This window comes from Suricata suricatta, chromosome 1 (assembly GCF_006229205.1).
Source record: "Suricata suricatta isolate VVHF042 chromosome 1, meerkat_22Aug2017_6uvM2_HiC, whole genome shotgun sequence".
Classification (NCBI taxonomy): domain Eukaryota; kingdom Metazoa; phylum Chordata; class Mammalia; order Carnivora; family Herpestidae; genus Suricata; species Suricata suricatta.
The window spans coordinates 104808519-104815408 of NC_043700.1; positions in this window are offsets into that span (position 1 = coordinate 104808519).

Here is a 6890-nt window from a genome sequence, read left to right on the forward strand (position 1 = left end):
ACATCTTCTTTATTCATTCATCAGTCAATGGATATTTGGGCTGTGGGCTCTATTATCAGGGTGCATGTGTTCCTTTAAATCAGTATTTTTTTATCCTTTCAGTAAATACCTAGTAGTGCAGTTGCTGGATCATAAGGTAGTTTTAGTTTTAACTTTCTAAGGAACCGCCATACTGTTTTCCAGAGTGGCTGTGCTAGTTTGCATTCCTACCAACAGTGTAAGAGAGTTCCCCTTTCTCCGCATTCTCAGCAACACCTGTTTTTTCCCCCTATGTTGTTAATTTTAGTCATTCTGACTGGTGTGAGGTGATTTCTCATTGTAGTTTTGATTTGTATTTCCCTGATGCCAAGTGATGTTGGCATCTTTTCATGTGTTTGTTAGCCATCTGTATGTTTTCTTTGGAAAAATGTCTATTCATGTCTTCCCATTTTTTAACTGGATTATTTGGTTTTGGGTGTTCAGTTTTATAAGTTCTTATATATTTTGGATACTGGATTTATCAGATATGTAATTTGCAAATATCTTCTCCCACTCTATAGGTTGCCTTTTAGTTTTGTTGATTGTTTCCTTCGCTGTGCAGAAGCTTCTTATTTTTATAAAGTCCCAACATTCCATGCTCATGGATTGGAAGAACAAATATTGTTAAAATGTCTGTATTACCCAAAGCAATCTGCACATTAAATGAAACCTTTATAAAATTACCATGAGCATTTTTCACAAAGCTAGAACAAACAATCTAAAATTTGTATAGAACCCAAACAGGCAAAACAATCTTGAAAAAGCAAGTCACAGCTGGAGGCATCACAATTATGGACTTCAAGTTATATTATGAAGCAATAGTGATCAAGACAGTGTGTTACAGCACAAAAACAGACCCAAAGATCAATGGAACAGAATAAGAAACCCAGAAATGAGCCCACAACTATATGGCCAATTAATCTTTGACAAAGCAGGAAAGAATATCCAGTGGGAAAAAAATCTCTTTAACAAATGGTCTTGGGAAAACTGGACAGCAACATGCAAAAGAATGAAATTGGACCACTTTCTTACACTATACACAGAGATAAATTCAAAGTGGATAAAAAGTCTAAATAGGAAACAGGAAACCATCAAAGTCCTTGAGGAGAACACAGACAATAACCTCTTTGACATCAGCCATAGCAACTTCTTATTAGATATGTCTCCCGTGGCAAGGGAAATAAAAGCAAAAATAAACTTTTGGGACTTCACCAAATAGAGTTTCAAAAAGCTTTTTTCTTTATGTAGAGTTCTAGGAAGGTAACATCAAGTTGGACATAGGAACTAAAGAACAAGTCTGAAATAGTACTTTTTGTGACCTCAGGAGGCTGTTTGGTTTGTTAGGCTTTTCAATGGCTCTTAGGCATTGGATTTGTTATTTTTAGTTCAGAGTACTTAGTGAGTTCTAAAATTGTGTTGGGGCATAAGGCCAAGGCTGGATTTCTAGATACACATACAGTGTATGGCACGTAGCCTGCACTTGCTATGAACAAGTGTTACTCCACAGTGGACTTCCTTCCAGTATGTGAGCTCTAGATCGTTACCTCTATGCTGCTAGGGCTGCTGGTTCCAACCTAATGGCTCAGTGATTACAGGGAGCATCAGCCCATTTTTGCCAGTTCATATAATGTATTTTCCTTAACTGAATAAATTCTCACTGTTGTGGATAGTTAGCAATATACAATATAGAATATTTTACTATTTGTAATGACATATAGACATGAAAAATACTATTCTAAAACAAATCATGACATGAAAATATACATTCATTCATGGATCGACAAAAACAATTTTATTATTCTAAAAGGGGTAACAGATAAGGAGATAAATTGAGTTAACTTTTAATGTTGTATTTGAACACTTTCACAGTGTAAAATAGTAAAGTCAAGACTTGTTCAGATTTTTGTCAGTAGAGAGGAAAATATTTTCAAATGCAGATTTTAAACTATCACTGCCTGCCTAGGGAAGGCTGAATTTTTCCATGATTCTTCTTTTGGAGCTTGAGAACAGTGTCGAGTACCTGGTAGCTCTCAGAATGAATGATAGTGTTTATTCCAAAGCCAAATTGTTTGGTTTACTTCTGCTTTCTTTTTCTGATTAAAAGACTTTTAGAACTATTTAGACTAGAGATTAACAGCCAATCACCTAATTTCATAGCAAGGAAACCACAACCTAAGAAGTTAGGAAGTAGAGTTAGAATTAAATTCAGAAGCCCAAATTAAGAGTGTTAACCCTGACTTCTCTAAATATTTCGGTTTCTAATTCCTATTGAAAATTATTTTGAAATGTTGGATTATCTAATTCTTTCAAAGTCTACTGTTTTTTTTAATTTTTTTTAATGTTTTATTTATTTTTTTAAATTTTTTAAAATGTTTTATTTATTTTTGATACAGAGAGAGACAGAGCATGAGAGGGGGAGGCGCAGAGAGAGAAGGAGACACAGAACCGGAAACAGGCTCCAGGTTCTGAGCTAGCTGTTAGCACAGAGCCCGACGCAGCGCTCGAACCCACGAACGTGAGATCTGACCTGAGCCGAAGTCGGAGGTGTAACCGACTGAGCCACCCAGGCGCCCCTGTTTTATTTATTTTTAATACAGAGAGAGACAGACCATGAGAGGAGGAGGGGCAGAGAGAGAAGGAGACACAGAACCGGAAGCAGGCTCCAGGCTCTGAGCTGGCTGTCGGCACAGAGCCTGATGCGGGGTTCGAACCCACGAACGTGAGATCTGACATGAGCCCGAGTCGGAGGCCTAACCGACTGAGCCACCCAGGCACCCCTCAAAGTCTACTGTTAATTTCTCAATCCAAGCTTTTAATACCCCTAGATATCTATAGTGTTTTATTTTATTTGTTTATTTTTTTGAGAGAGAGAGAGAGAGAGAGAGAGAGAGAAACAGAAACATGTGAGCAAGCAGGGGGAGGGAAAGGGACAGAGGAAAAGAGAGAGAAAAATTCCAAATAGGCTCCATGCTCAGCACAGAGCCCAATCCAGGGCTCCATCCCACAACCCTGGGATCATGGCCTGAGCCAAAATCAAGAGTTGGTCACTCGGTCAACTGAGCCACGTAGGTGCCTCAATATCTACACTGTTTTTAATTGGACTTTGTGCTCCTAGTTTCTTTTTACTCCAATTCATCTTGTTTTTGTTTTTCAATTTATTTATTGTCTACTAAGTACCCCAAGTAGTCTTTAACAATTTTTTAAATGATCATGAAATATTTTCTCTTTATAATGTAATATTATCTTACATCACTTAGGAAACACACTCTGAGAGGGAGACTTATGCTTAGGGAGTTTACTGGGACACGTTCTTGGAGTCAACACCTGTTAGGGGAGGGAAGAAAGTAAGTTTGGGGAGAGGGTCTCTTATGTTGCTTCCGTATCTTGGCTATCATAAATAATGGTGCAATAAACACAGAGGTACATATATCTTTTCAAATTAATGTTTTTGTTTTCTATTCATAAATACCCAGTAGTAGAATTACTGAATCATCTGGTATTTTTATTTTTAATTTTTTAAAGAAAGCCCATGCTTTTTCCCACAATGCTTGCACAAATTTACATTCACACCAACCACACACAAAAGTTCTCATTCTCCACATTCTTGCCAACACTTCATATTTCCTGTCTTATTGATTTTAGCCATTCTGACAGGTATAAGGTGATATCCCATTGTGGTTTTAAATTGCCATTTCCTGATGGTGAGAGATGTTAAGCATCTTTCAACATGTCTGTCAGCCATCTGGATGTCTTCTTTGGAAAAATGTTTAGTCAGGTACTCTAGCATTTTCAAAATCAAGTTGTTTGTTTCTGTGTATATGTTGAGTTGAATAAGTTCTTTACATAGTTTGGATATTAATCCCTTATCAGATCATTTGCAAATATTTCCTATTCAGTAGGTTGCCTTTTTTAAGTTGATGTTTTCTTTTGTTTACTGCATGAAAGCTTTTTTTTAGAAGACTTTATTTTTAATTAATCTCTATACCCAGTGTAGCGCTTGAACTTAAAACCCTGAGATCAAGAGCCTCCATGCTTTACTGACTGAGCCAGCCACGTGTCCCAATCCCAATAGTTTATATTTGCTTTTGTTTCCCTTGCCTTAGGAGACATATCTAGTAAAATGTTGCTATGACTGATATCAGAGAAATCACTGCCTGTGTCCTTTTCTAGAGTTTTTATGATTTCAGGTCTCACATTTAGTTCTTTAATCTATTTTGAGTTCATTTTTGTCTATGGTATTATAAAGTGGTCCACTTTCATTTCCCCCCCTGCCCCCCACTTTCATTCTTTTACATGTAGCTGTCTGGTTTTCCCAGCACCATTTATTGAACAGACTGTCTTTTCCCTGTTCTATATTCTTGCATCCTTTGCCATAGATTCCCTGACAGTATAATTTTGGGTTTATTTCTGGGTTTTCTATTCTGTTACATTGATTTATGTGTCTATTTTTATGCCAGCATTATACTGTTTTGATTACTACAGCTTTGAATGGATAGTAAAGATATGGTATATACAATGGAATATTAAGCAGTCATAATAAGGATGTGATCATGCCATTTGTGATAACGTGGATGGACTTAGAGGGTAGATGCTAAGTGAAAGAAGTCAGACTGAGACAGACAAATACCATATGATTTCACTTATATGTGGAACCTAAAAAAATGAATAAACAAAAAGCAGAGTCACACCTGTCAGCATAGAGAACAAACTAATTGTTACCAGTGGCAGGGGAATGATGGACAAAATGGGTGAAGGAGAGTGAGAGATGTAGGTTTCTAGTTATGAAATGAATAAGCCACAGGAATAAAAGATACAGCACGAGGGGTGTAGTCAAGATATTATGACAGCATTGTATGGTGACATATGGTAGCTACTCTTATGGTGTGCATAGCATAATGTTTAAACTTGCTGGATCACTATGTTGTACACCTGCAACTAATCTAATGTGTGTTAACTACATTGAAATTAAAAAGAAATTAAGTTAAAAAAATCTTAGAAATTTTACCAAAGAGAAGAAGATTGGGGAGAAGGAAGCGCTGAGTAATTCTGGAGACTAGGCCTTATACTCCTATGTCTACCAGTCATGGGAAGCAGAATTAGTCTGGGGAAGGAGTACAGCCTTGTGTGGAGTGACTCTTTTTGCTTAAGGGCAATTCTTGGAGAGAACTCAACAGGGAACTGTCAATTGCCAATTTTCCCAGGAGCCAGGGGAATGAATGCCTGAGGTTTGAACAGAGATCTTGGTGGCACACTACCTATCTATCCACTGCAAATATGTATATAACATATAAATGAGACATGCAGAATAAAGCAAAACACACAGTATATTGGAAAGAATAATGCACCCACCAAAATGTTTATGTTCTAATCCCTGGAATATGTGAATATCTTACTTTACGTGGCAAAAGGGACTTTGTAGGTAGTAATAAGTTGAAGATTTTGAGATGGGGATATTCTTCTGGATGATATGTGTGAGTACAATGTAATCACAAGGGAGGTCAGAATCGAGCTGTGATGGTGGAAGCAGGGGTTGGAGCAAGGTAGCAGAAATCAAGGAATGCAGCACACTCTAGATGACAGAAAAGCCAAAAAACATACTCTTCCCTAGATCCTAGAAAGATCTCAGCTTTGGCAACATTTTTATTTTTGCCCTCTAAGACGCATTTTTTGAAATTTGTAAGACAGTAAGTTTTGCTAGAGAAACAATGAGAACTAGTATACCCAAAATCAGAACCTCAGGTGAAACAACAGTACAATTACCATGCCTCTGAGAATACTTATATGCCTTTGTCCAGTTACATCCCTCTCCCTTTCTACCAAAGGTAACAACTATTCTGAATATTAATTTTATCATTTCTTTACTTTTCATCATATTTTAAACATATATGATATACAATTAATATTTATATATCAACAAACATTTATTATAAATATTAATATATAGCATGTATGGTATATTAATATATACTTCTAGTGGTATATTATTAAGGGTTTATATTTTTATAATATTCTGTAATTGCTTTATCACTCAACATGTTTTTGAGATTCATTAATATGAATGTGTGAAGGCATGGTTCATTTATTACTACTATTACTATTCCAGTTTTATGAGTATGTGGTAGTTTAATTATCCTCCTGTTGGACATTACTCTGCCTTCTCACATTTGATTTAATCTACCACAGTTTCTGCAGATTGTCTTCCAAACTGGTAAGGGAAAAGTCTGAGGAAAAGCACTTCAGGGTATCAGTGTAGTATCACAATCTTTCCCTTTCTGTTGACCTGGGTTCCTTTCCTGGCAAATGAATAACTATCTTTCTCATTTTCATGACCTAACTTGAATGATAAGTTCCTAGATGATAGGAATTGTGATGCTAAACATATGTTTTATGTTGCACAATACTTTGTACAATGTTTTGCTGGTGCTGAATAATTGTTCAATAAGAATAGCAATACATGTTGCGTACTACCTGCATGTTGGGGTCAGGACTTTTTGGTTGCAACCAACAGGAACTCAACTTACACAGGCTTAAGTAGAAAATGAATTGTTCTGGCTCACTGTGGAAATTTCTCTCCCACCTGTAGACAGAGCTAGAGCATTAAGACACATCTAGGTATGGGGGTTGAAATACTGTCCCTTAGGATTCTGTGTCTATTGACCAGTTTGCCCAACTCTGCCTGATGTCATTTTCAGGAAGAGAATATCATAGTGGACAGACGCCTCTTGTGAGCTTCCGAACTGCTTCACTTTACAAGTCACTTTTTCATAAAAAGAGAACAGCACACTTCGTCCTAGTGATCAGATAGGAGATCTCTGATGATTCGGAGATCATGTGATTAGTTTTGCATGAGTCGCAGCAGTTCTTTATAAGAA